Source organism: Apodemus sylvaticus, chromosome 7, assembly GCF_947179515.1.
Source record: "Apodemus sylvaticus chromosome 7, mApoSyl1.1, whole genome shotgun sequence".
Taxonomy (NCBI): domain Eukaryota; kingdom Metazoa; phylum Chordata; class Mammalia; order Rodentia; family Muridae; genus Apodemus; species Apodemus sylvaticus.
Genome location: NC_067478.1, coordinates 93,356,733 through 93,381,132, shown reverse-complemented (window position 1 = coordinate 93,381,132; position 24,400 = coordinate 93,356,733).

The following is a 24,400-nucleotide window of genomic DNA, read 5'->3' as shown; positions in this document are numbered from 1 at the left end:
TGATTGTGAAGATTCTGTGGTTTTGATTACCTGGGGCTGAAGAATCAGCTGTGACTAACAAGATAACAGAACCACTAAAGCAATCCTTTGTGTTACTGGGAATATTGATGCTGGTTAACAGGGGCTAAGAAATTAGTGGTGATTAAGAAGAGACCAGCATCACTGAGGTGAAAACTTTGGGAAGTGTTTTCTGAGAGCACAGAGGCTGGGTTCCTGAGAGAGCCACGGTTGTATTTTGTGCTGTGGCTAGAGTTGGTACTTTGGAAGATTCACCCAGGTGGTCCTGGTTTTGAAGGCATGAAGTGGTCATGAAGAACAGTTAAAGCTCTGCACTGTGTGAGGCTGTGGAAGGCCATTGGTGAAGATGCAACCTCAGATGCAATTGAAGGCCCAAGACTGAAGGAGTCATGCAAAGAGTTGAGGCTTGGCACCATGAAAAAGAGCCTATGCCAGGCTATTGGTGAAGCGTAGTTACAGCAGAAAACAGCAGTGTTTTGTAGATGCCTGTGCCATGCAATGACCACCAAGAACAGCAGCAGCAGTGGAATACAGACAGCTGGAGCCTAGGAGTCAAGGCATGTGTTAGAACAAGCATGGAAGGTTTTCCCATTTTCTGAGATCTTCTTCGATTTCCTTCTTCAGAGATCTGAAGTTCTTGTCATATAGGTCTTTCACTTGTTTGGTTAGAGTCACCCCAAGATACTTTATGTTGTTTGTAGCTATTGTGAAGGGGGTCATTTCCCTAATTTCTTTCTCAGTCTGCTTATCCTTTGAATATATAAAGGCTACTGATTTGCTTGCGTTGATTTTGTAGTCAGCCACTTTGCTGAAGTTGTTTATCAGCTGTAGGAGTTCTCTATTGAGTTTTTAGGGTCACTTAAGTATACGATCATAACATCTGCAAATAGTGATAATTTGACTTCTTCCTTTCCAATTTGTATCCCCTTGACTTCCTTCTGTTGTCTAATTGCTCTAGCTGGGGCTTCAAGAACTATATTGAAAAGATATGGAGAGAGGGGGCAGCCTTGTCTAGTCCCTGATTTAAGTGGGATTGCTTCAAGTTTCTCTTCATTTAGTTTGATGCTGGCAACCGGTTTGCTGTATATTGCTTTTACTATGTTTAGATATGGGCCTTGAATTCCTGTTCTTTCCAAGACTTTTAGCATGAAAGGATGCTGAATTTGTCAAAATCTTTTTCAGCATCTAATGAAATGATCATGTGGTTTTTTACTTTGAGTTTGTTTATGTAGTAGATAGCATTTATGGATTTCCGTATATTGAACCATCCCTGCATCCCTGGGATGAAGCCTACTTGATCATGGTGGATGATCGTTTTGATGTGTTCTTGGATTCGGTGGGCAAGAAGGCTTAATAGTGGTGTCTTTTTGTGTCAAGTTGTCAAGGGGTCAATGGTACTGGCAGGTTCTGTGTGTCTACTTGACAGAGACTGGAGTTATCACAGAGAAAGGAGTTTCAGTTGGGAAGTGCCTCCAGGAGATCTGTCTGTGGGTCATTTTCTCACTATAGGGATCAAAAAGGGAGGGCACCTTGTGGGTGGTACCATCTCTGGACTGGTATTCTTGGGTTCTATAAAGAGCAGGCTGGCCGGTGGTGGTGGTTCATGCCTTTACTCCCAGCATTTGGGAGACAGAGGCAGGCAGATTTCTGACTTGGGGGCCAGCATGGTCCACAGATTGAATTTCGGGAGAGCCATGGCTATAAAGAGAAACCCTTACAGAAGAGCTATGGAGTGTGGGGAGAGCTTACTAACAGGGACACATGGAGTCTCTGCCCCATTCAGACTAATACAGGCACATGCTGGAGACTACATGCATTAGGGACAGACAGGGCTATACAGAGAAACCGTGTCTCAAAAAAAAAAATCTAAAAAAACAAAACAAAACAAAACAAAACAAACAAAAAACCCATGCCTTAGGAGACATACCCTCTACCCAACATCGTAGAACCCAAATACATAGTAAGTATTAACTACACTTTATTGAGCAAACTAAAATATTTATTTCTTGGGCCTAGTTACAGAGCCGGGGATTGAAATAAGTGTGGAGTAAATGCCTGTCCTTAAGAACCGGGTTACCCTAGTGTGAACAGCAGGTTACTCATGTCCTCACATGTCGAATGTCCCCACCCACAACCTACTGTAAACCTCCCACCCTGTCTCATCTATAGTCCCACTGAGTTTATGAGAAATGAGAGCAGCATTACAACCAAATGCCAGGACAGAAAGGAAGGGAGCAGCAGCCTGCAGGCTCTCTGTCCCTCCTCCCTGCCTCCTCCTAGGAGGGAGAAGTCAAAGTCAATGAACCCATCTGTTTCTCTTGTAGGTCCTTACTGATGTTCTGAAGACAATGATCTCCGGGTGAATCTTGTCAGACTTGCAGGTCCATCGAGGGCTATGCTGTGAGCCTGAGACCTGCTTGGTTTCTCACTCTGGCATGCTATTGCCGGACACTGAAATCAATGAAGGGTCAGTGGGCAGTGCAGGAGGAAGTATCAGTATCCTCAGCATCCTCAGGCCAATCATTTCCTTCTGAGTGTAGGGAAGTCCCAGTTTGGCGAACAGCAGGATACTGTTAGAAGATAAAGAATCTGGAAGCTTTCTCTTCCTACAATGGCACAAGATCCTGCAGATCACCATAAATTCTGAAGGAGACCCTGCCCAATCCAAGAGGACACTCAGATGCATCATCCGAAGGAGAGTCTGATGGCCTCAGACCTTGGAGGTGATCCTGCATGATGATACTTCTACTCCACCACCAGGAGTGGCTGGGAGACCTGGGGGCTCCTATTCAAGATTCTCCAGACCTGTGAGTGGTTCCCTGGGACCTATAGCATCAGCAGAATCAAAAGGGATCCCGGAGGCTCCAGAAGTGAGTTTGGAGAATTGTACAGAGCCATATTGGGGCAGTCTTGCACTTGGTCAGAGTTTGACTTTGGTCAAGGTTAACTTCTCCCAGAAAGCCAGGATCCTGCTCCACCTAGGGTGGAGCGCTCGTAGTAAAGGTTAAGTTCATTGTTCCTCCAGGTATAGGGATTCCTGAATTAAACAGGTGACCCACCCAGCTGCCGGAGCAGTCAAGACGAAGACCTCCAAGAGAAGCTAGACAACTTCCACCGGAACTCAGCCTGGAGTCTGGGGGGAAGGGTTTGCCCGAACTGTTAAAAGGTCCGGCGCCATTAAAGTTTACGGCTTTGATCAGTGAACATTGACTTGGCCGTACGTTCTTTTCGCCGCTCTTCCCTATGACCCCAAAATTCTCTCAACAGGTAACCCGGTTTACATGTAGCTGCTGGCGGCTACATATTGGCGCCTGAACGTGGGAAGACCTGGCACGAGAGAATTTCCTGAGGTAGCCCTATCCAGCGAAGCTTCGCGGAAAAGGTGAAAATTAATGGTATCTGCACGGTAAGCAACATAGAGGTCAAAGCTAGCGCTAGTGAATTCGTGTCTATTGTTGTGAGTGCAAGGAATGGATACAGTTTTTCAAGCATACTGCGTGGACCCAGCGCAGGACTGCTTGGGTTGATAAGATAGGGAAATATGGGGAAGGAATTTGGTAGGCATTTGCCCAAAGCTCGTAAGAGCTGATTTCGGCGAAAAGAAAGGGGTTTTTAAAAATAGGCATATGTCCACAGCTTCTAAGAGCTGTTTAAAGAGGAAAATGGATGCAATTGCTTAACAAGCACGCTTAACTTTCTGTGTATCTTTCCGTGTTTGTCCCGGTGCACCGACTGTCTATGTGTATGTTTATGTCCTCTCTGTGTCTTTGTGTGAATGACTGTTTCATGTTAAAAAGAAAAAATTGGTAAAGATTACATCTGCTGGTAACCTCTTGAGCTAGCCACAGTTTGTGTGGGGATTGATTCAAAGCCACGCTGCAGCAGCGTAGCTCACTCACTCAAGAGGCAAGCGTGGCTGGGGAAAAAGCCGCTCTTAAAGCCCAGAAACCTCGAGATTTGGGAAGACTTTGGTTTGGCTTGTGAAATTCATGTAGTCGCTTTATACTTGTTTCTAATTGGTTTTAATGATATAAGGCTTTACATTTCTTGACTAAAGAGTTATAAATTAATTGGTTATTATGTAAAAGGTATGGTGTTATTAAGAAAAGGTTAGTTTAAAACTGGTGATTCAGTGTTAGAGCTATCTTAACTAACTACACGTGGCCTAACGCCACTCATGCCTTGTTCTTGTTTATAATTGGATTTAAAGGTATATTTTGCATGTCTTGACTATAGAGTATTGGCTTAAGTCACTGCACATGATTTAAAAGGTATAATGTTATTAACAAAAGTTAGGTTAAGGCTGGTAGTTTAGGGTAGTCGCCATTTTGAACACGTGGCATGATGGTTAAGGCTGGTAGTTTAGGGTAGTCGCCATTTTGAACACGTGGCATGACGATTAAGGCTGGTAGTTTAGGGTAGTCGCCATTTTGAACACCACGTGGCATGACGCAATCCAGGAAATACAGGCCTTTGGGACGCTCCTAAATTGGCATGGTGTTTCATGTGAATCTTGGCCTGGAGATTAGACTTAATGAAGATTAAGATTTAAAATATTGTCTCTTTAATAAGTTACACTGTTATACACTTGAACATAAGAACTGGCATACAAACCTTGTGCTGTAAATATGTGTTTGCCATTGATTTTAAAGAAAATAGATTGTTTAAAATTGAGATTTGCTTCCAAAATTACAATTGTGCTCTAATATTGCAAGAAAACATTGAGTTACAATAAAAATCAAGTGTGTCATTGGCTACAGTTTTCAGTTTGCAGGCTCGTAATTGTTAACATTTTGTAATTAAGATAATTTTGAGAGTGATACAGCTATGGGTTTTAGAGGCCCATTGCCACTTTCCCACAAGTTTATAGGCTACAATGGTAGGAGCAAAATTTAACCCTCCAAGATTAAAAAGGATATCTCTGTAGAAATGTATTTGATATCAAGTAGGTTCCTTTGACCATGAAATTACAGGTTTCTTTTGTTTAATCCTTAAATTGTCCTTGTAGGTTTGGGTCTGGTCTTAGATAAAAGGCTCAGATTAGAAGATATTTACATTTGAGGAATCTCATACAATGTCCTTGCCAAGGACTCAAGGTGGATCCTAGGGCAGATAAAAAAAAATTTACATTTGAGTTAATGCAAAGCTTAGAGTTGCCTCAGGGGAAGCTAGTGAGGAAGTTTTGAGAAATTGTTTCTGCCTTACAGGCCCCACCTAGGGAGTGTTTGGCTTTAAAAAAAAAAAAAAGGTTTTTGACTTATCCAGGTGTGGGTTAAAATGCAGTTCAAATCTATGAAAGGTCAAGGAGGCTATAAAAGCATTAACATTTGGCCTGTCTACTCCCTATAAAATTATTGTAAATTTAAAGGGTTGGTTTTTTGCTTTACATTCTGATAATTATAAAAGCATTTGCTTCTAATTTTAAAGAGACAACAAAACAATTTCATTAGAAAGTTTTGCCTCAAGGAATGGCTAACAGCCTTATGTCTTGTGAGAAAAAGTGTTTTGTCTCTGTTTCAATACTAGAAGTTAAGATCTTAAAATTTTCAGTGTATAATATTCATAGAATGTTTGTTACAGGCCCTTGCTCCTATAGACTTTTAGAATTTTTAGGTAAATGGCTTTCAAAAGTTGTTAGGATATATTAATTGGCTTTATCTTATATTTACCTCATTTTAAGCTTGCCACAGAAGGTCTTAAACCTCTGTTTTCTAGGTAGGAAACGTTTGTTCCTTGCTTCAAGCAACAATCAAATTTATTATTAATGGTTGGTCTATTACATGGCAAGCATTTTTAGACAAAATTAATAATTGTTATCCAAAAGATAATTTATACTCTCAGATCACATGTTTATTCCTTTAAGTTTCTCCCTGCTTCAACACAGATACCTGAATTGGGTGCTATAGCAGCTATTTTTAAGATGTTAAAGGTCAAGCTTTTAATAATAGTAGATATACATAGCTCATGGTTTATAATTGCTTAAAATTGGTCCATTTTTAATACTGCTCTAACAGAAAAAGCAACTATATTTTATATAATTACATAGTTATTGCCTATGTTATGGTTTATACTTTGTGTTCCAACTTAAATTAATAAAACAATATCTTCTTGGAAGAAAGAAGAGAGGGGAAATTGTGTCCCTGTGCATATAATTTAAATTATGCTTGCATGTTTTTAAAAAAAAAATTTTAAAATTGGATGCCAAGAAACTCCTTGCTAAATGTATATGACATCTTGTAATTAGGCATATTGATGTCTAGGTGAAATGAAGGAATTCACTTACTAACATATGCCATGATCCTGATTTAATATTGGGGGAGAAGGCATGTCCTCTGTTTTTTCCACAGAATGCGGCAGAAGATATGCTGACTGTGCTTGCTGAATGCCCAGACCATGGTAACATAAGAGCTATATTGGATATATGTTCTTGACTTACCTCAATTGTTAAATGTCCCAGGTTAGATAAATTGCCTAGCTTCAAGCTTTTAGACTTTGTGGGACAGAACATGGAGACTGTTATGCTAGCTTAGGAAAAATTAATTAGAAGAGTTAAAATGACTCTTCTCCTTATTGTGCTCAGCTGACTCAACCATAGACTGGTCTAGAAATAATTCCAATATTGAAGATTCCAATTTTGAAGATGGCTAACAATCTTCAGCCAGCTGTGTTAATTTAACATATAGTCTCCACCTTTCCTGAGAAGTAACAGCATATCTCTTGATACACAAGGCTACCTCTCCCATCTCAGAGGCCAAGCCTTGGGTCCTTAAAGTTGTTAATTTACAACTGAATTGGATACTTCTGGGACAAGTTAATCCTATTCCACCTTTAACTCTTGACCTTGTCTGTTAAGCAGACTGGCTGTCTCCACCCAGGCTCACCTGGATGGAGAGATTACATGTCTGTTAAAGACACTTGCAGACCCCCCTGGCTTCAAAACTTACACAAGTGGATCTCCAAAGAGGGAGCCACATAGAACTCAGATCTATGTGTGTTTGTTTATGAACAAACATGGTTACCAGCGAGACGTGCGAGGCAAAGCACTGCATGGGGAGTTGAATTTCTGCTTCTGAGTCCCCAGGAAGTACACCTAATTGCATAGGGGTTAACGTCGAGAGGCTGTCCTTAAAATAATAAGGGAGCCTATTACCCCTCCTCTGAAAAAGACGTTATACAATATTTAAGAGGAATTACGGTCAATGCTTCCCCTCCTGGTTAAGGCCCGCCTTCTTATGAAGGATATTTATCCACTTGTTTTCTACCTCCTCGTGTTCAAATTAATAAAAAAAGGGAGGACATGTACAGAGCCATATTGGGGCAGTCTTGCACTTGGTCAGAGTTTGACTTTGGTCAAGGTTAACTTCTCCCAGAAAGCCAGGATCCTGCTCCACCTAGGGTGGAGCGCTCGTAGTAAAGGTTAAGTTCATTGTTCCTCCAGGTATAGGGATTCCTGAATTAAACAGGTGACCCACCCAGCTGCCGGAGCAGTCAAGACGAAGACCTCCAAGAGAAGCTAGACAAGTTCCACCGGAACTCAGCCTGGAGTCTGGGGGGAAGGGTTTGCCCGAACTGTTAAAAGGTCCGGCGCCATTAAAGTTTACGGCTTTGATCAGTGAACATTGACTTGGCCGTACGTTCTTTTCGCCGCTCTTCCCTATGACCCCAAAATTCTCTCAACAGGTAACCCGGTTTACATGTAGCTGCTGGCGGCTACAGAGAATGTTGTCCCTTGTGGAGTAGATCCAGGATACAAAAGCTTGGATGGGGAAAGGCGCAGGGACTCTGGGTGCACCTCCTTGTAATAAGGACAGCTGTTGTGGCCCCTGCTCACGCGACTCCTGAGGGGTCCCAAATGGGAATGCCTCCAGATGGAAGTGGGCTTCCCCTGATCCAGTGTGTAGGTCCCAAGTGTCAGCTCCTGCCTGGGACAGGAGGTGAGCTCCAGCTGGTCCTTTCCTCTAGGATCCCCTTGCTGTTTCCACAGCTCATAGCTCTCAGGCTGCAGGAGCCTTTCAAAGGCATCCATGGAGAAGCTCACCCTGGCCTCCCCACAGCTGCACTGACGTGCCACCTTGCCATAGTCAATCCACCTCGGGGTGGCAAAATTGATGGCCTCTGCGCAGTTGAAGCCATGGTTGAAGCCCGCGTGGTAGCCATAGGGAAAGGTGACCATGAACTCCCCAGCCTGCTGGGTGATGCGGCCAAAGGGGATGCCATTCTCCTTGAGCACGGTGGGGGAGATGAGCGCCACCTTGTGTCTCAGGAAGGCCTGGCAGCCCTTGGAGCTGCCAGGGAAGAGTTGCCTGGCCAGGAGCTCCAGGCGCCTGCCATGCTCAGGGGGCACAGCATACCAAGTCTTGGGCTGCCCAAAGTGCAGGTAGTTGATACTGTACAGGTCCATGTCCTCCGTGTGCCACGCAAAGGTGGTCTTCCACATGCCAAAGTACAGGTAGGGCGTGTTGACGCCCTCAATCACTATGCCATGGTCCTGCTTCAACACATCCAAAAGGCTCCCCAGGTGGCCCACGTTCCAGTGTTGAGTGTTCTCATCAAACAGGGAGCCGCTGACATCAGCACCATAAATTGGTGACCCAAACAGACGATTCTTCCAGTATTTTCTCTCCAAATCATCAAAATCCAGGTGTGGTGGGGTCTGGTATTTTTTGCTGGTGGCCAGCTCACGATACTCACCCACACTCATGCCTTTCCTCTTCTTATGGAATTGGGTGAACACACCTGCCTGCCCCGAGACCACTTGCTGCAGAGGAGCAGGAATTGACATATCCAGGACATCCTCACAGGACTTTCCACTGCCTTTCCACTCCTTGGGTGGGATGACCTTGGCCAGTCCAGCTCGGTGTGCGCCTTGGGACTCCATGTAGGTGATGTATTTGCTGAAGTTTGAGAATTCTGCCATGTTTGGGCAGAAGGTCATGATGGTACAGCCTGGGTTCTGGGACATATCCTGCTCAGGGTTTGTCATGGCCACAGCAATGCAGGAGCTCACCCTGGGGTCCTGGCTGCCCTGGGTGTTTATGTTTTCTGAGACTTCTCTCTCTCTCTCTCTCTCTCTCTCTCTCTCTCTCTCTCTCTCTCTCTCTCTCTCTGTCTGTTTCTCTCTCTCTCTGAGTTTTCCTGACTTCCTGTTGTATTTTCTTCACAGTCTGATCTGTCCTTATGCTTGTCTTTTATGCCTTCTTCTCTGTGTTCTACGGTTTAGGTTTCCTGGTGGACAAGATAACATTTTGAAGATAAATTTGAATTCAGGAGAATGGCTTGTCTGAGTAGAACACTGTATATATAGCAAGACCCTTCTAATCTCTACAATCAACAGAAAAGACAAGAAAATGTGAGAAAGAAGAAGCCTTCTTTCTTGGTTGATAGTTTGGTTTCCCAGGGCATCCTCTTACTGGTCAGCGCTTTTCACCTTGAAAAACTGAGTTTCTATGGAGCAGAATCCCTATGCCACTACAGCAGCACTGGGAGCACAGCACTATCCCACTCCTGGAGCACTCCCTTGATTCCCACTCATCCTTTGACTCCATTGGTCACTGTGTGTTGATGGGGGAGGCTCAGTGCCCTTCGTCTTTTAAGTAGAAATTCATCTACCCAAGGAACAATCATAGGTGGTTCATATGACAAAGATTCTTACTGAGATGGGCAAAAATCATCAGAGGTTTCTCAGGACCTGATCTCAAAATATTTAAATCATTGCCTCCTAGTCTCTGAAACTAAATTAAAAGTTCCTCAGGAATTTCTGACTTTGGGTTCCAGCATGCTGGTTATGCTGGCCCGTATTTGTCCAGCAGAGGCGACCTGTCTTGGCTCCCAGCTGAGGGCGGGCATAAGGAGGCTGTCTCAGAGGAGGACTGCTGCCAGCCTTGTCATCCCATCTGCTTAGACTAAAGACAGCTGTGAGTCTTTCCAGCTGTGTCAGAGTATGGCAGCCTCTGTGTAGCAGTGTTGTGGGAGTAACATGCCTTCCATATACAAGCAGGAGGTGGGGCTGGGGAGCACTGAGCCTCTAACCAGACCAAGGCTACATAAAGAGGTATTACCCCAAGTGTTGTTAGCTCTCTGAGGGTTCGCTCTCCCTAGTCTAATGGAAAAACTAAAAACAAACAGCAGCTGATCTGGATCACAACATCCCACACTGCAGCTGAGGCCTCCTCCTGAGAGCAACAGAATTCTGACTGTCTAGTGTCAGTGGGACCCGGGCCCTTGCCCACCTCCTAAACAACTGTCATGGACCCTGCTACTCTCTTGCCTGGTGACAATCTGCTGGTCCTCATCTATGCCAGTCACATGAGGGGAGATGATATTAGCTCCATGGGTACTGCAATCCTTAGTGTAACTGGAACTATTGGGGCCCAGGCCAAGACTCTCAGCCCAGAGAGAAGACCTGATCCATTTTATCCAGGCTGGGGAAGGACCTCAGAAAAAATTGATCATTATAAAAGAACTGGTAGAATCTACTAACTGACCTTCACAAGGTTACTCATCCGGGATACAAAACCTGCTCTCTGTTTCTAGTCACACCTAGGCCAAAGAAGGTCTAAGGGAAGATTTCGCTGCCAGAAGCCAGGTTGGTCTGTCCTGAAGTAAATCCAAACTAGGCAGCCCTCTGCCCCATCTCCACTCTCATTGATCATGCTCAGTAGCTGAAAAGATCCCCAGGACCTTGTCTGCTGATTTGCCCTCCCATATGTGTAGGGTCCAACAATGGCCTGGCTATCACAGCTACAAACCTTTCAATCAATAGCTAAAGTTTAGGCATGCATTAAAAATATTCTTTACCGGTATGGACCTTAAAAGTTCTCTCCAGACAGGCAGTGGTGGCACACACCTTTATTCCCAGCACTTGTGGTGTTGAGGCAGTTGATTTCTGAGTTTGAGGCCAGCCAGGTCTACAGAGTGAGTTCCATGACAGCCAGGGTTACAAAGAGAAACCCTATCTCAAAAAACAAACAACAACGACAACAAAACACACACCCCCCAAAAAACAAAAAAACAAACAAACAAAAAATCTTACTTTGTTTAGCTGGGCATTGGTGGAACACGCCTTTGATCTCAGCACTAGGGAGGCAGAGGTAGGCAGTTTCTGAGTTCCAAGCCACCCTAGTACAGAGTGATTTCCAGGACAGCCAGAGCTATACAGAGAAACCAAATCTCACAAAAAAAAAAAATCCAAAAACAAAAAAAAGTGAGAGAGAGAGAGAGAGAGAGAGAGAGAGAGAGAGAGAGAGAGAGAGATTTTTCTTGCAAGGGAGTGGTGGCACACACCTTTAAATCCAGCACTTGGGATGCTGGGGCAGTTAATTTCAGAGTTCGAGGCCAGCCTGCTCTACATCTTACTGTGTTTAGCCGGGGAGTGGTGGCACATGCCTTTAATCCCAGCACTTGCGAAGCAGAGGGAGGTGGATTTCTCAGTACGAGGCCAGCCTGGTCTACAGAGAGAGTTCCAAGATAGCCAGGGTTACACAGAGAAACATTGTCTCAAAAAACAACAACAACAAAAGATACATTCCTGGTATGGACTTTTAGGGTTCTAGTCTGCCAGGCAGTAGTGGCACATGCCTTTAATCCCAGCACTTGGGAAGCAGAGGGAGGAGGAATTCTGAGTTTGAGGCCAGCCTGGTCAACAGAATAAATTCCAGGACACGTATGGCTACACAGAGAATCCCTGTCTCAAAAAACAACACAAACACAAACACAACCAAAAACTAAAAACAAAAAAAACAGGAAAAAAACAAACAAACAGGGTTTTACACCCGGGTAAAAATAAATTATCAGACATTGAAAGAAACTATTACACACTGGATAGACATCCTGCCTTTGCTTTGGGTCCTCTGTGCTCCATGTAGAGAGAGATTTGCTCCCAAAAGAAGTTCTATTGAGAACAGCTCAGTGCTACTCTGGGATCCCCAACACCCATGGTCATGTCTGGAAGCTGATAAAGTCTTTCTACAGTTTCAAACCCATTCCCTGCTCTCTTCTCTGGTGACTGCCCAATAGTAAGCACATCTGAATGCCATATTTGCCAAAAAGGAACACAAATTAATCTGAAATGAAACTCACACATTAATGCCAAAGATTGACCAGCATTTTCTAATGCTTTGTAGAATGATTGATTCTTATCAACTATTACCACGACTCATTTCCTCACAAGAACAAATTTCCAAAAGCTGTGAATAGAGATAGGACTTACCCAACACCAGTGGAATGGAGACCTGTGAGGAGACAATCCAGCCACAGAGAGAAGCTTCCCCCTTAGGACTTGCTTTTCCTATGAGCAGGGAACCTAATGGCTTCGTCTTTTATAGCCAGGAAGACCTGAGGCAATGAGAGCTTGCTCACCCACTGGGGTCTCAACCAATCACTGGCTCTCAGCTGACTTAGGCCCACCCAGCTTCCCTAGAATGGAAACAATCTCATTAAGAGACATGGCAAATATTGAAGAAAGAATGATACAACACCAACTATGCATAGAATCTATAAGAATGTTTTAGAATTTCCAAGGCTAACTGGGAGCATGTGGCAGAGCAGCCAGAGAACTGAGACATCCAGAACGTGTCTGTGCTCTTGCTGGACAGGCTTTCTCTTTCTCCCACCACCTCTAAACCTGAAAATAAAAACCTAAACATAAAATAAATAAACCTAAAAATATTCATTACTGGTATGGTCCTTAAGACTTCTAACCAGCTAGGCAGTGGTGGCACACAACTTTATTCCCAGCACTTGTGGTGCTGAAGCAGATGATTTTTGAGTTGAGGCCAGCCAGGTATACAGAGTGAGTTCCATGACAGCCAGGGTTACACAGAGAAACCCTATCTCAAAAAACAAACAACAACGACAACAAAACACCCCCGCCAAAAAAAAAAACAAAAAAAAAAACCCAAAAAACATCTTACTTTGTTTAGCTGGGCATTGGTGGAACACGCCTTTAATCTCAGCACTTGGGAGGCAGAGGCAGGCAGATTTCTGAGTTCCAAGCCAGCCTGGTCTACAGAGTGATTTCCAGGACAGTCAGAGCTATACAGAGAAACCAAATCTCAAAAATAAAACCAAATCCAAAAAGAAAAAGAGAGAGAGAGAGAGAGATTTTTCTTGCAAGGCAGTGGTGGCACACACCTTTAATCCCAGCACTTGGGATGCTGGGGCAGTTGATTTCAGAGTTCGAGGCCAGCCTGCTCTACATCTTACTGTGTTTAGCCAGGCAGTGGTGGTGCATGCCTTTAATCCCAGCACTTGCGAAGCAGAGGGAGGCAGATTTCTCGGTAGGAGGCCAGCCTGGTCTACAGAGTGGGCTCCAAGATAGCCAGGGCTACACAGAGAAACACTGTCTCAAAAAACAACAACAAAAAAATACATTGCTGGTATGGAATTTTAGGGTTCTAGTCTGCCAGGCAGTGGTGGCACATGCCTTTAATCCCAGCACTTGGGAGGCAGAGGGAGGAGGATTTCTGAGTTTGAGGCCAGCCTGGTCAACAGAGTAAATTCCAGGACAGGTATGGCTACACAGAGAATCCCTGTCTCAAAAAACAAAAACAAAAACAAAAACATAAAAACAAAAACAATAACCAGGGTTTTCCACCGGGGTAAATATAAATTATCAGACATTGAAAGAAACTATTACACAATGGATAGACATCCTGCCTTTGCTTTGGGTCCTCTGTGCCCCATGTAGAGAGAGATTTACTCCCAAATGAAGATCTCTTGAGAATAGCTCAGTGCTACCCAGGGATCCTCAACACCCAGAGTCCATGTCTGGAAGCTGATAAAGTCTTTCTATAGTTTCAAAGTCATTCCCTGCTCTCTTCTCTGGTTCTTGCCTAATAGTAACCACATCTGAATGCCATATTTGTCAGAAAGGAACACAAATTAATCTGAAATGAAACTCACACATTAACTCTAAAGATTGACCAGCATTTTCTAATGCTTTGTAGAATGATTGAATCTTATCAACTATTGCCACGACTCATTTCCTCACAAGAACAAATTTCCAAAAGCTGTGAATAGAGATAGGACTTACCCAACACCAGTGGAATGGAGACCTGTGAGGAGACAATCCAGCCACAGAGAGAAGCTTCCCCCTTAGGACTTGCTCTTCCTATGAGCAGGTAAACTAATGGCTTCGTCTTTTATAGTCATGAAGATCTGAGGCAAAAGAGCTTGCCCACCCACTGGGGTCTCAACCAATCACTGGCTCTCAGCTGACTTAGGCCCACCCAGCTTCCCTAGAATGGAAACAATCTCATTAGGAGACATGGCAAACATTGAAGAAAGAATGATACAACAGCAACTGTGCATAGAATCTATAAGAATGTTTTAGAATTTCCAAGGCTAACTGGGAGCATGTGGCAGAGCGTCAGAGAACGGAGACATCCAGAACATGTCTGTGCTCTTGCTGGACAGACTTTGTCTTTCTTCCACCACCTCTAAACCTGAAACAGACAAGAGAACAGCAGGGGCTCCACGTTCTGAACAACTAAACATTTTAACCAAAAAGTAGCACAAAACAAAGGAATGAGAAAGATTTTTGCTGGGCATTGGGTTGTATGCACTCTATCCCACTCTGGAGGCAGAGCCTGGAGGTTCAATGAATTTGAGAAAAGACTGGTCGACAGATACACTTCCTGGAAAGTCAGGATTACAAGGATCAACTCTCTCTCTCTCTCTCTTTCTCTCTCTCTCTCTCTCTCTCTCTTTCTCTCGCTCTCTTGCTCTCTCTCTCTCTCTCTCTCTCTATCTCTCTCTCTCTCTCTCTCTCTCTCTCTCTCTCTCTCTCTCTCTCTCTCTGGTTTTTCGAGACAGGTTTTCTCTGTATAGTCCTGGCTGTCTGGGCACTATGTAGACCAAGCTGGCATCGAACTCAGAAATCTGCCTGCCTCTGCCTCCCAAGTGCCTGGATTACAGGTGTTGGCCACCACACCGCCTGGTCTTTGACCTCATTTTACAGATCAGGCTCCAGGCTGGCCTGATGTCTGAGATCTGTATGTCACCATGCTTTTAGTTGGTTTGTTTTGTATGCCTGTGTCTATCTCTGTTCCTCTCTGCCTCTCAGGCTCTCTCTCTCTCTCTCTCTCTCTCTCTCTCTCTCTCTCTCTCTCTCTTCTCTCTCTCTCTCTCTCTCTCTCTTGTGTGTGTGTGTGTGTGTGTGTGTGTTCATGGGCATGCCCTCTAGGGCATGTTCATCACAAGCCATCTATCATGGTTTGTGGGATTTATGAGATTTGAATATATGTTCTCTGTAATCGTGCTAAATACTCTTGCCTATTGGGCATCCTCACACCAAAATTTTTAATTTCAAATGAGGCTCCAAAATTTTGACTCAGACCTTTCACACATACATTTAAGGAAACAGAATATTAAAGATCATAGATTATGTGGTTTCTCTTGATCACAGTTGACTAAACAATGCAAACTTCCAGAATCTGCCATGCAGGGATGCACAGGGTGTGTGAGATGGGTTAGTGACATTACATCTTTGTTTGCCTTGGGAATGTGACACAGTCTTAAGGAATCCAGGGTAACAGATGCAAAGGCCCCATGGACATTAACAATGAAGCCAGCCCAGGATATCAACATCACCCAAGGTTGGTCCAATTGACAATGGGAGTGAACAACCAAAAGCTGAGGTAAATTATCCTGGGTCCTCCAATAGGGGAGGTAACATGGCAACAGGCCCTGGCTAGGAATCACAGACACAAGAGGAGAATACTGGGGCATCCAGTGGGTGTGGAAGTCTACAGGAGCGGACACAGGGACACTGAATGTCACAATAGGAGAGTCTATCTTTTCCAAATTGTACTGGAGCTACTAGCTAGAGCAATTAGACAACATAAAGAGGTCAAAGGGATATAAATAGGAAAGGAAGAAGTCAAACTATCACTATTTGCAGATGATATGATAGTATACTTAAGTGACCCAAAAAACTCCACCACAGAACTCCTATAGCTGATAAACAACTTCAGCAATGTGGCAGGTTATAACATCATCTCAAGCAAATCAGTAACCTTCTTACACTGAAAGGATAAGCAGGCTGAGAAAGAAATTAGGGAAACGACACACTTCACAATAGCCACAAACAGTGTAAGGTATCTTGGGGTGAACCTAACCAAACAAGTGAAAGATCTGTATGACAAGAAGTCCAAGTTTCTGAAGAAGGAAATGGAAGAAGAACTCAGAAAATGGAAAAATCTGCAATACTCATGGATTGGCACGATTAATATAGTTAAAATAGCCATCTTGTCAAAAGCAATATACAGATTTAATTGAATACCCATCAAAATCTCAACTCAGTTCTTCATAGAGTTAGAAAGAGCAATTTTCAAATTCATCAGCAATAACAAAAACAAACAAACAAAAAAAAAACCAGGGTAGCTAAAACTATTCTCAACAGTCAAAGAACTTCTGGGGGAATCAGCATCCCAGACCTCAAGCAGTACTAGAGAACAATAGTGTTAAAAACTGCATGGTATTGGTACAGGCAGGTGGATCAATGGAATAGGATTGAAGATGTAGAAATGAACCCACACACCTATGGCCACTTGTTCTTTGACAAAGAAGCTGAAAACACGCAGTGGGAAAAAAGATAGCCTTTTCAACAAATGGTGCTGGCTCAACTGGAGGTGAGCAAGCAGAAGAATGTGAATTGATCCATTCTTATCTCCTTGTACAGAGCTCATCTCCAAGTGGATCAAGGACCTCCACATAAAGCCAGGCACACTGAAACTATTAGAAAAGAAACAGGAGAAAACCCTTGAGGACATGGGGTCTGGGGAGATCCTGAACAGTACACCAATAGCTTATGCTCTAAGATCAAGAATTGACAGATGGGACCTCATAAAATTAGAAAGTTTCTGTAAGGCAAAGGACACCACCAAAATGGCAAATCTGCAGCCAACAAATTGGGAAAAGATCTTTAACAACCCTACATCTGAAAGAGGGCTAATACCCGATATATACAAAGAACACAAGAAGTTAGACCCCAGGGAAACAAATAACCCTATTAAGAAAGGGGTACAGAGCTAAACAAAGAATTTTCACCTGAAGAACTTCAGATGCCTAAGAAGCATCTTAAAAAGGGTTGAACATCATTAATCATTAGGGAAATGCAAATCAAAACAACCCTCTGATTTCACCTCACACCAATCAGAATGGCTAAAATTAAAATCTCAGGAGACAGCAGGTGTTGGCAAGGATGTTGAGAAAGAGGAACACTCCTCCACTACTGGTGCAGTTGCAAGTTGGTACAACCAATCTGGAAATCAGTCTCACTTTTCTTCAGGAAACTGAGCATGTCACTTCCGGAGGACCCTACTATATCACACCTGGGCATATACCCAGAGGATTCCCCAGCATGTAATAAGGATACATGCTCCACTATATTCCTAGCAGTCCTATTTATAATAGCCAGAAGCTGGAAAGAACCCAGATGTCCCTCCACGGAAGAATGAACACAAAAAAAATGTGGTATATATACACACATTTGCGTATTATTCAACCATTAGAAACAATGAATTCATGAAATTCTTATACAAATGGATGGGGCAGGAGAACATCATCCTAAGTGAGGTAACCCAGTCTCAAAAAATCAATCACGGTATGCACTCACTGATAAGCAGATATTAGCCTAGAAACTTGCAATTCCCAAGACATAATCCACATATCAAATGATGTCCAACAAGAACAGAGGAGTGGCCCCTGATTCTGGAAAGGCTCAGTGCAGCAGTGTAGGGCAATACCATAACAGGGATGTGGGAAGGGGTGGATGGTGGAACTGGGGGAGGGAAGAGAGCTTATGGAACTTTCAGGGAATTGCCAGGAAAGGTGAAATCATGTGAAATGCAAATAAAAAATATATCAAATAAAAAAATGAAATATTGTCTAACTCAAATAAAACAAACAAACAACCGTCCTGGATGATCATTCCAGAGGCATGGTGACCTTATGTGCTCCCAGAGAAACACTGTCAGGATGTTTCCCGGCACTGCAGTCCATTGAGAGCACTTTAAATCAGGGATGTGAACTAGAACATCCAGGTGCTGCTCTTCGACCCTTCCACAGCCCAACAAAGTCTGTGAACAAACCGCCACAGGTGGGACTGTAACAGGTATTTTCACAAGTAGAACTGCCTCACTCAGGGATCGAGAAACAACCTGCCCCAAAATGATTTCTTGTGGGAATGGGGATACTTTTGGGAGGGGTCTCCACATAAGATTCACCTTCCCTAAGAGGAGACGCACCCCTTTTGCAGGCAAACACAGGAACCCCTCAGGTGGCTGGAAGTCTGGAGAAATGCAAAAGTCTTGGGAATGGGAAGCATCCCCCGTGATTGGAGAAGAAGCCAGGATCTCTCAGGGGCTCCATGGAGACTGGATAATGAGGGTCCTGCCGAGACTAGCCCAGCCAGGAATGGGGTCCCTGGAATGAGGGTCCTGGAAATCCAGGTGCCTCTGAAAAACTCTAGCCTCATTATTAAAATTGTAACAGTCTGCTGTACTGAGAGCTCAATGCTTTTGTATAAGAGAAAATCCTTTATCATCTGTATTAAGGTGATTAATGGTAAATAAAGCATAGCTTAATAATTGATGAGGTGAAGACAGGTGATAGTGGCACATGCCTTTAATCCCGGCACTTGGGAGGCAGAGGCAGGCCGATTTCTGAGTTTGAGGCCAGCCTGATTTTCAGAGTGAGTTCCAGGACAGCCATGGCTACACAGAGAAACCCTGTCTCAAAAAACAAAAAAAAAGGCTGGGCACAGGTGTCACACACCTCTAATCCCAGCACTCTGGGACACAGAGGCAGGAGGGTTTCTGAGTTCGAAGCCAGCTGGGTCAAAAGAGTGAGTTGCAGGACAGCCAGGGCTACACAGGGAAAACCTGTCTCAAAAAAAAAAAAAAAAATCTAAAGAACCACAAAACAAACAAAAAATTGATGAGGCAAATAGAAAGACTACTAGATTTTAATCTTTGATGTTGAACCTTAAGATTTTGATGAGTCCTTTCTATGATAGCCTGTCCTTGGGGGTTATATGGAATTCCCATTGTACATTGTATACTCAGTTGACTGCAAACTTTGCCAAAGCTTGAGAAGCATAAGTTGGAGCATTATCAGTTTTAATTCTTTTTGGCTTACCTGAGGAGGAGGAGCATGTAATAAGGTGTTGAATGACATGTTTCTCAGCCTCCACGGTTCTTGCAGTGGCCATAACCACATGAGAGTAGGTATCTACAGTAACACATACGTAGGCCAACTTTCCATATTCTGGGAAGTGAGTTATGTCCATTTGTCTTGTTATGTCCATTTGTCATGAAACTTGAGCCTTAAGGCCCTTTGGATTAACTCCCATTTTTAATGGTTGCTATACATCAGGACAATGTTCACAGTCCTTCACAATTGGCCTAGGCTGTTTTCATGTCAAATTGAACATCCTGTACTCTGTGTGTGTGTGTGTGTGTGTGTGTCTATGTCTCTGTCTCTCTCTGTCTTGCTCTCTCTCTGTGTCTTTTGTTGTTTCAAGAGAGGTTTTCTCTATATAGCCCTGGTTGTCCTGGAACTCACTATGCAGACCAGGCTGGCCTCAAACTCAGAAATCCACCTACCTCTGCCTAGCAAGTACTGTGATTCAACTCGTGAGCCACCACTGCCGTGCTGAACACCCTTCTCAAAGCCAGTGCAATCTGATAATGAAAAGCATGACTTTCTAAAGCTTGTTCAACCATACTAGCAATCAAGGGTTCTTTTGTTAATAAATCTGCCATAGAATTTCCTTAAGCCACTGGACAGGGCAGGCCAGTATGTGTTCTGATATGTTCTATAAAATTTCCTTTTTCTTGATTGAATTATCTTTTGCAACAGAAGCAAGAGTGATATAATTTAAAAATTTCCAGATATAAGAGCTGTCTCTATATCAGAAAATAATCAAACTACATAATTTGAACTTGTATAAAGGTTGACCTCTTCAAGTATATGTTCAAGGGCAGTAATAACTGCAATAATTTCCTCCTAATGTGCAGAAATTTCTTTTGCCTTTTGAATAATCACAGGTCTATCTTTCATATAGATGGCTTAAATTCCATGGATGACACATCTGTAAATAGTAAGAGGGCTTCAGAAGTAGGTTCTGATGCTAGTATAGAAGGAAAGATTATTCCTGTTCCTTCTACAAGCTTTAATTCAGGGTGTTGAGGTACATGACATTTGATTTGTCCCATATAATGAGCTAATGCATTTCCCCAATCATCTGCAGTTTGACGTAAATACCCCAATTGTTCCTTATTATATGGAATACAAACTTCATGAGTTTCTTTGACAAATAGTTACCTGGATCCTAACCTCACTTTAATAATTAACTGACTACACATAACAGGATAAGAAGGTATCATTTTCACTTGACTATGAGTGAGATATATACATTTTCATAAAACTTCTTGCCATAAACTTGCATTAGGGTGTAAGATGTTTTAAGAATAATAAGCGAGCAAGTTTTTAAATAGTTTGTTTGATTTACTTTAGCATCTTGTATCATTCATTTGCTTTATCCATTCTGATTGTTTTAATGCTTCTTTTGTAAGCTGTATTTTAGACTTAGGATCAGGATCTCCGTTAAGAATGTCAAACAAATTAAGCAATTGTCCTGTGGTAATTTTTAAATGAGGTCTTGTCCAGTTAATATTTCCCAATTATTTTTAAAGATCATTCAGTGTCTTTAATTTGTCAATACTAAGTTGCAGTATTTGAGAGATCATATATTCATTATAAATTATTTTTGCAAGAAATTTATTGGCTTGTATACTGGCTGGTTTTGTGTGTCAACTAGACACACACTGGACTTATCACAGAGAAAGGAGCTTCTGTTGGGGGAAGGGCCTCATTGAGATCCATCTGTGGGGCATTTTCTCAATTAGTGATGAAAGGGTGAGGGCCCCTTGTGGGTGGAACCATCTCTGGGCTGGTAGTCTAGGGTTCTATAAGAGAGCAGGCTGAGCAAGCCAGGGGGATCAAGCTAGTAAGACACATTTTTCCATGGCCTCTGCATCAGTTCCTGCTTCCTGACCTGCTTGAGTTCCAGTCCTGACTTCCTTTAGTGGTGAACAGCAGTGTGGAAGTGTAAGCTCAATAAACACTTTCCTCCTCAATTTGCTTCTTGGTCATGATGTTTGTACAGGACTAGAAACCCTAAGACAAATTGGTACCACTGTAGTAGGGTATTCCTGGGACAACTTTACCACGTTTTGGGGGGGATTGTGGGAGGGCGTGGAAGTTTGAGCTAGAAGAGCCAATAGGATGTTAAGAGCTCTGTGGAAAGTTCTGTAGGAGCTTGGAAGATAATGTTAAGAACAGTGCAGGATATGGTGGCCTGGCTTGTGACATTTCAGAGGGAAGATTAAAGTCTCTTATCAGGTGCAGGTTTTGATTGTGAAGATTCTGTGGTTTTGATTACCTGGGGCTGAAGAATCAGCTGTGACTAACAAGATAACAGAACCACTAAAGCAATCCTTTGTGTTACTGGGAATATTGATGCTGGTTAACAGGGGCTAAGAAATTAGTGGTGATTAAGAAGAGACCAGCATCACTGAGGTGAAAACTTTGGGAAGTGTTTTCTGAGAGCACAGAGGCTGGGTTCCTGAGAGAGCCACGGTTGTATTTTGTGCTGTGGCTAGACTTGGTACTTTGGAAGATTCACCCAGGTGGTCCTGGTTTTGAAGGCATGAAGTGGTCATGAAGAACAGTTAAAGCTCTGCACTGTGTGAGGCTGTGGAAGGCCATTGGTGAAGATGCAACCTCAGATGCAATTGAAGGCCCAAGACTGAAGGAGTCATGCAAAGAGTTGAGGCTTGGCACCATGAAAAAGAGCCTATGCCAGGCTATTGGTGAAGCGTAGTTACAGCAGAAAACAGCAGTGTTTTGTAGATGCCTGTGCCATGCAATGACCACCAAGAACAGCAGCAGCAGTGGACTACAGACAGCTGGAGCCTAGGAGTCAAGGTGTGTGTTAGAACAAGCATGGAAGGTTTTCCCATTTTCTGAGATCTTCTTCGATTTCCTTCTTCAGAGATCTGAAGTTCTTGTCATATAGGTCTTTCACTTGTTTGGTTAGAGTCACCCCAAGATACTTTATGTTGTTTGTAGCTATTGTGAAGGGGGTCATTTCCCTAATTTCTTTCTCAGTCTGCTTATCCTTTGAATATATAAAGGCTACTGATTTGCTTGCGTTGATTTTGTAGTCAGCCACTTTGCTGAAGTTGTTTATCAGCTGTAGGAGTTCTCTAGTAGAGTTTTTAGGGTCACTTAAGTATATGATCATATCATCTGCAAATAGTGATAATTTGACTTCTTCCTTTCCAATTTGTATCCCTTTGACTTCCTTCTGTTGTCTAATTGCTCTAGCTAGGACTTCAAGAACTATATTGAAAAGATATGGAGAGAGGGGGCAGCCTTGTCTAGTCCCTGATTTAAGTGGGATTGCTTCAAGTTTCTCTTCATTTAGTTTGATGTTGGCAACCGGTTTGCTGTATATTGCTTTTACTATGTTTAGATATGGGCCTTGAATTCCTGTCCTTTCCAAGACTTTTAGCATGAAAGGATGCTGAATTTTGTCAAATGCTTTTTCAGCATCTAGTGAAATGATCATGTGTTTTTTTTTCTTTGAGTTTGTTTATGTAGTAGATAGCATTTATGGATTTCCGTATATTGCACCATCCCTGCATCCCTGCGATGAAGCCTACTTGATCATGGTGGATGATCGTTTTGATGTGTTCTTGGATTCGGTGGGCAAGAAGGCTTAATAGTGGTGTGTTTTTGTGTCAAGTTGTCAAGGGGTCAATGGTACTGGCAGGTTCTGTGTGTCTACTTGACAGAGACTGGAGTTATCACTGAGAAAGGAGTTTCAGTTGGGAAGTACCTCCAGGAGATCCGTCTGTGGGTCATTTTCTCACTATAGGGATCAAAAGGGGAGGGCTCCTTGTGGGTGGTACCATCTCTGGACTGGTATTCTTGGGTTCTATAAAGAGCAGGCTGGCCGGTGGTGGTGGTTCATGCCTTTACTCCCAGCATTTGGGAGACAGAGGCAGGCAGATTTCTGACTTGGAGGCCAGCATGGTCCACAGATTGAATTCCGGGAGAGCCATGGCTATAAACAGAAACCCTTACAGAAGTGCTATGGAGTGTGGGGAGAGCTGACTAACAGGGACACATGGAGTCTCTGCCCCATTCAGACTAATACAGGGACATGCTGGAGACTACATGCATTAGGAGACAGACAGGGCTATACAGAGAAACCGTGTCTCAAAAAAACAAATCTAACAAAACAAAACAAAACAAAACAAAACAAACAAAAAACCCATGCCTTAGGAGACATACCCTCTACCCAACATCATAGAACCCAAATACATAGTAAAGTATTAACCACACTTTAGTTAGCAAACTAAAATATTTATTTCTTGGGCCTAGTTACAGAGCTGGGGATTGAAATAAGTGTGGAGTAAATGCCTGTCCTTAAGAACCGGGTTACCCTAGTGTGAACAGCAGGTTACTCATGTCCTCAAATGTCGAATGTCCCCACCCACAACCTACTGTAAACCTCCCACCCTGTCTCATCTATAGTCCCACTGAGTTTATGAGAAATGAGAGCAGCATTACAACCAAATGCAAGGACAGAAAGGAAGGGAGCAGCAGCCTGCAGGCTCTCTGTCCTTCCTCCCTGCCTCCTCCTAGGAGGGAGAAGTCAAAGTCAATGAACCCATCTGGGTCTCTTGTAGGTCCTTACTGATGTTCTGAAGACTATGATCTCCGGGTGAATCTTGTCAGACTTGCAGGTCCATCGAGGGCTATGCTGTGAGCCTGAGAGCTGCTTGGTTTCTCACTCTGGCATGCTATTGCCAGACACTGAAATCAATGGAGGGTCAGTGGGCAGTGCAGGAGGAAGTATCAGTATCCTCAGCATCCTCAGGCCAAGCATTTCCTTCTGAGTGTAGGGAAGTCCCAGTTTGGCGAACAGCAGGATACTGTTAGAAGATAAAGAATCTGGAAGCTTTCTCTTCCTACAATGGCACAAGATCCTGCAGATCACCATAAATTCTGAAGGAGACCCTGCCCAATCCAAGAGGACACTCAGATGCATCATCCGAAGGAGAGTCTGATGGCCTCAGACCTTGGAGGTGATCCTGCATGATGATACTTCTACTCCACCACCAGGAGTGGCTGGGAGACCTGGGGGCTCCTATGCAAGATTCTCCAGACCTGTGAGTGGTTCCCTGGGACCTATAGCATCAGCAGAATCAAAAAGGATCCCGGAGGCTCCAGAAGTGAGTTTGGAGAATGTTGTCCCTTGTGGAGTAGATCCAGGATACAAAAGCTTGGATGGGGAAAGGCGCAG